Raw genomic sequence first — 5,766 nt, forward strand, 5'->3', positions numbered from 1 at the left:
CGCTAGGGCGGCCACGGCCCCTTCAGTTGCTGGCCGGTGGGTTGGGGGCCCCGGGGGAGGGGACGGGTGGCCGGGACAGTGTTGGGGTTCAGAAGCGTTTCCACATTTTAGCGCCAGGAGCAGCTGAACCTCAGCCAGGCTGGGCCGACGCTCGGGACCCCCGTCCGCAGGGGCTCGCCCCTCCTGGCCCAAGTGGGTCGCGACCAGCATTTCAGACTGAAGTAGAATAAAATGGAGTCGATCAGCGTTGAGAAGCTGGTGCCCTGTGACCCAGGGCCCCCAGCCCTGGACGCGCTCCCAGGGAGGCTCTCATGGGCCGGGGGTGCAGGCGTGGATCCCCGGCAGCTCAGCAACGGCAGGAGCAGGCAGGCGGCCACGCCCAGAGCATGGAAGAGGCACGCGGACGCGTGGGGGCAGGAAGCAGAAAGCCGGGGCCCCACGTGGTCCCGGCACAGACGGCAAAGCCGAACTGCTGCTTAGGGACCCGCAGGGATGGCGCCAGGAGTGAAGACGCGATCACAACCCAAGTCGAGAGATGCAACGGGCGGCCGGGGTGACGGGGGATGGCCAGGGTTGACGGGATGGCTGGAGACAGCCTGAGGTGGCTGGGGGTGACGGGGGGTGACGGGGGACGGCTGGAGACGGCCGGGGTGACGGGGGTGGCCCAGGACACGCGGGCCTGCGAGGCCCTGTGTTTCCTAACCTGGTTCACTATCTGACAGGTTGTGTATTTCACAATAAAAAGGCTAAAAAACTAGAAAAAGGAAACATCACACAGAGTAAATAAGTATCACTTTATGCAGCATTTTAAATCCACATACACGCACACAGTTTATATACACATGCGCATCTAAACAACGCACACGTTACCTGTGGAACACACGTAAACTGGGAGGCAGCGTGCGGTGCAGCTCTCCCTGCAGATTGTAGTCGGAAAAGCTTGGAAGCACAGATCAGGCAAATCTCAGTGAACACACAGGGGGAATAGGTTCCCCTGTGATTCTCCACTTGACAGACGGAGAAACTGGGGTTCCAAGTGGGGAGACAGCCCGGGGGTGTGGCCAGGGCTGGGGAGCGGGGCCCCAGGGATTGTCTGAGAGGCTACAGCTCAGGACAGGAGGGCAGGGGGCATCGGGAACTCGGGGTTCACCCTGGGTTGGAACCCTAGAGGAGAAAGGGGAGAGAAGTGCCTGAAAACGAGGCCAGCTGCCCCCACCCCCCCCAGCAGAGGTCCCTGCTCACCGCACCCCGATGGGCATTGGGACACGGCCCAGCGGGAATAGAGGGGGCAGGAGAGGCCGCTGGGGAGCAATGTGTGTGTGTGTGTGTGTGTGTGTGTGTGTAGGGAGGGGGCACTCACCAAGCCCCAGCCTCCCCAACCAAGGAGGGCTGCACCCGGGCCTGGGGCCTGAAGACACCTCCCTGCCATCCTCCTGCCCCCATGTGCCCGCGTCAGGACTCACCTGTGCCAGACCCTGGGGTGGGCCCTGAGGGGAGGCAGGAGGCAGGGCCAGTCCTAGGGCCTCAGTTTCCCCTTCTGCCAGACAGTCCTGCTGTTTCTTCTCTCAAGCTGCATCCTGATTGCAGCTACTTCCCTCCACCTGCCGCCACTGCCCTGGTCCTGCCACTGCCTCCCTGGTCCAGCTCCCAGCCCTGAGCCCCAAGTCTCCGGGAGGCTCCTCGCTGGGCTCCCAGCTTCAACATCACTGTCCTCAGGGAGGGAGGGAGCCTCTGCCTGGTGTCCCGTCTCTTCCCTTCTAGAAACAAGACAGTGAAGACGTTTGTTGCCTTACTAGACAGGTGTTTACACGATTCCCAAAACAAAGATAAAAGCAACAGAGTCTCTCAGCCCAGCCCTGGGAGGACCCGCCTGCCCCCCTCCTGCTGAGCCGGGAGGTGGGGTCCCTCAGGCCCCCTGCGGTGGGCTTTACCTTCCTCTCTCTTCGGGATGACGGGTTTGGCGGCTCACCACCTGTCACCCTGTCGCTTGCCAAACCTGCTGTGCCTGGGAAGCCATGACCCAAATCCCTGGCCTGGGAGCGGTGGTTGGGGGAGGGGTGGTGGGGCGGTGGCCAGGCTGGGGGAACCCAGAGAGGGGGTGCACATGGGCGCAGATCTGAGGGAGGCGGGGGCGGTCCGGGGCTCCCCGGCTGCTCTGTCTGCGTTCAGAGCCCACCCCTGGGCCGCGCCTCGGAGGGGCTCCCTGCAGAGGGCCCGGCTGGGCCTGGGGTCCCCGCCTCCCAGCTGGCGGGGGAGGCACTGGGGGGGGGCGCTTCCCGCCCTCCCTCCCTCCCGGCTGGGGGCAGCTGCTGCGGCGTGGAGGGGCTTGTTTTGGCTGCCAGGGCTGGGCCGGGAGGGGCCGGAGCAGGTGCGTCTCCAACAGCCTTGCTGGCTGCCAGGCACCCCGGAACCAGCGCGCGTCTGCTCTCAGTCGGCTGACAGATGGGCCCTGGGTTAGTATTTTGGGATTCGGTTAGACTTGGGGCTGATGTGAACTGATACAAGTGCAGGTGCCGGAGAGCAAAGCATGGGGGAAGGTGAGGAGGAGCACCGAGAAATGGAGTGGAGGAAACGGGGGTAAAGCGAGGAGCACGCGGCTGCAGCCTGGCGGGGAGCCGTCGGGGGGCTGGGGGTCCCTCATGGGGGGTGCCCAGGTTTGCCCCTCGGGCTTGGCTGAGGACTTTGGCCGAAGCTTCTCCGGAGGTCTCCGCGGCGGGGGTCCCCCCACTTAGCTTGGAGGGAAACGGCCCCAGGCTGGGCCGGGCCCCAGGAGAGAAATTTGGAGAAAAGCGGAGCCGAGGCGCGAGCAGCCAGGCAGGGCCAGATGGCGCCCCGTGGCTGGTTTTCCCACCGGCAACTCCTTTTGTTAGTTAATCGCGTCCCGGCGGAGGGCCCCGCGCTCCGCCCGTATCTCCCGGCACCTTCGGCTGCGGGAAGTTCCCAGGAACCCAGATAAGGGGCGGACGCGGCGGCCGCAGCCCAGGCTCCAGCGGATCTGCAGACAATGACCCCGGCGATTGTCTGGGCTCGGGGCCGGAAGGGCGCAGCCCCCACGGCCGCCCGGGCTCCTCCGGGAGCAACTCCCTTCTCGCAGCCCCGTTTGACAGAGGGGGAAACCGAGGCCTCGGCGGCCAGGGAGCCGCCCGGAGCAGACAGGAAGTGCAGGCCCGACGGTGCCCCCCAACTGAGCCGCTCCCGGGAGTGGAGTTCCCTGGACGCCAGTCGGCCGTCTTTGGGACCCCCGTGGATTGCCAGCCCTGTGTTATGTTGTGGGTTCGGGGAAGCGCCTTCCTCTTGGCTCCGTCTGGAAAGGATCCGTCCGGGTGGCCAGATGCCCGGAGAAGGCCTCTTCTGGTCCCTCGTTCGCTCACTTGAGCCCTCGCTGGGCCCCTGCTGCGGGCAGGCTCGGCTCTGGGTGGGCGCCCAGGCTGAACAAGCAGCACAGAGCCCCCCACACCCGTAAATGTCACGTAGTGTGGAGGAAGGAGGAGGGGAATTGCCTGCAAAAGGCAACCCTTCGGTGAGGGGTGGTGGACGGGCTTTCACATTAAGCCCAAACCGCCCGCCAGCCCCGGAGGGAGGCATCCCTGAGGGGCTCTGCGTGAAGAGGGGCCCCCACGGCTCCCGCAGGCCCCCGGAGCCCGGGGGAGCTGGGCAAGGCGGGAGGGTGGGCTCTGGGACGGAAAGTCGGGGTCCAGGAGGAGGGAGGTGTCGCTGCTGGATGACCTGCTCCCCGCCCTGGGGGCAGGGGACACGTCTCCTGTCTAAGCCCCGCAGGGCTGCCACCGGCCAGCATGGGCCCCGCGCCCTCCACCCTCCGTGCTGGGCCCTGACCCCTGTGCAGCCGGGCAGCTCCCCCAGGCCCGGCTCCACCCCTCCCAAGCAAGGACCACGGAATGGGGGGACAGGGGGCCTCGTGGGTCGCCCTTTGGCGGCTTGTTTTCTGTCCCGAGCACCCCGCCCCCACGGAAGTCAGCCAACCAAGCCTGAGGGCTGCGCGAGGCCACTTCTCCTTCCCTTGTCCAAAGAGACCCTCCAGCAGCTAAGAGAGATAGAGAATATTATCTCTGAAAATGAGAAATTGCTGCTACTGGCACCATCTCCAATGGGGGAGAAGTACAAGGTGCCCCCAGCAGGGCAGCCCCGGGGAGGCTGGAGAGGAAGCCGGAGCGGGGCTGGGGGCTTCCGCAGGGCCCTGGCTGTGCCCTGTGTCTGCCCTGCGCCCGCTGGACCCCACTTGCCTTTACAGAGCAGAGGCCGACTCTCCTCCAAGTTAAACCCCAGAGGACGGCTCCCAGCTCTCAGGCAGCCTTCCTTGCCGCCTCCTTACTGAGCCAGCCGTGGTCTGGGCTGCAGTGCACCCAGCCTGGGGGAGGAGGCCAATCGTGGCACCCACTCCGTCGCCAGGCGCTTGCCTTCCCAGCCTCCCTGGCAGCCGAGCACAGCCAGTGACCCTGTCTAGCCATCAGCCCAGAAGGGGAGGGCTGCCTGGAGGTTCTGGGAAAGACTTTCCTTACTGGTTCCATTTTCTTCCTTCCTTGAATGCAGTGGACAGAAGTTGTGATAGTTGGAGCTACAACAGCCATCTTGGAACTGTGAGGTGACAAGCCAGAAGACAAAAAGCCAGCGCAGAGGGATGGCGGAGCGTGCAGCTGGAAAGAGCCAGGGCTCCTGATGGCATCGACCTACTGCACCTTGTCCAGAACCGCCTCTCTCCAGGCTGTGTGGCCATTTTCATGAGATAACTAAATGTCTTTACTTGCTAAACCACTGCTGGTTGGATCCTCTGTGACTTGCAGCTGAAACACAAGCAGGTCAGTTTTGTGCCTTTGAAGCCCTGCCCCCCACCCCCCGGCTTGGAGTGCACGGCCCGGGATGGAGTCCCGGCTCTGCCACTCACCACCTGGTGACCCTGGGGAAGTCCCTGAGCCCCCGGGCCTCTGTCTCCCCACCTGAAATTAGAGAGGGCGCTGCAGCCATCCCCACCCCGGCCTGAGCCCCATCCAGTGAGCCCTCTGAACCCCTGCACTGGGTGATCTCTGAGGGCTCTGCCTGCCGGAACCACCCAAGACTCCATCATGTTGAGAGAGGAGACTTGAGCTGGACAGTGGGGACATCCCAGGGGAGAGGGACAGTGGGGGACACCCCAGGGGACAGGGACAGTGGGGTCATTCCAGCAGAGGGAGATTTTGTAAACGGCTGTCAGGAAGCTGCAGAGTGGAGATGAGTCGGGAGAATGGCTTGCTTGGGAACTGGAATTTTAGGCTCTGGACTTGGCCTTGATCTGGTGGCAGGTGAGGAGCCATGGAAATTCCTGAGTGGAGGCATTCCACCGTCCAGTCTGGGTGCTCCCTGCCCCTGTCTCCGGCAGTCCTTGTCATCTCTGGACAGGTCTGCTGGATGGACCAGGGGAGTGGGCTTCCCAGGCTCCTGAGGTGGCTGGGGGAGGCTAGACAGCCCTTCCCCAGGGAGGAGGGGCCCACGAGCAGAGCAGACATATGGTCTACCCGGAGGGAACACAGGTGTGCACCTGGGCCGGAGCCAAGAGCGGCTGAGATAGAAAGCAGCAGCAGCCCCCTCCCCAACCGCGGGGCATGCCTCCCGCCCCCCACCCCCCACGTCTCCCCACTCCAACAACCCTACACCCCCCACACCCCCAGCCTTCCCCAAGCCCCAACGCTGTCTTCCTTGCTGCCAGGACAGGGGGCACAACCATGCCCCACTCAACAGCTGGGGAAACTGAGGCTCGAGAAGTGACATGGGCAC

The 5,766-nt window shown here is 64.5% G+C and overlaps 1 long non-coding RNA gene across 1 annotated transcript; it reads right to left on the reverse strand.

Annotated features, from left to right (window-relative positions):
- Positions 1-827: 827 nt before the first annotated feature.
- Positions 828-1,991, reverse strand: LOC119522029. The gene is made up of 3 exons (XR_005214461.1): positions 1,932-1,991; positions 1,464-1,757; positions 828-1,164 (listed from the first exon to the last, which is right to left on the reverse strand). It is a non-coding gene; the product is annotated as an uncharacterized LOC119522029 (long non-coding RNA).
- Between the last annotated feature and the right edge of the window lie 3,775 nt (positions 1,992-5,766).

Source organism: Choloepus didactylus, chromosome X (assembly GCF_015220235.1).
Source record: "Choloepus didactylus isolate mChoDid1 chromosome X, mChoDid1.pri, whole genome shotgun sequence".
Lineage (NCBI taxonomy): Eukaryota > Metazoa > Chordata > Mammalia > Pilosa > Megalonychidae > Choloepus > Choloepus didactylus.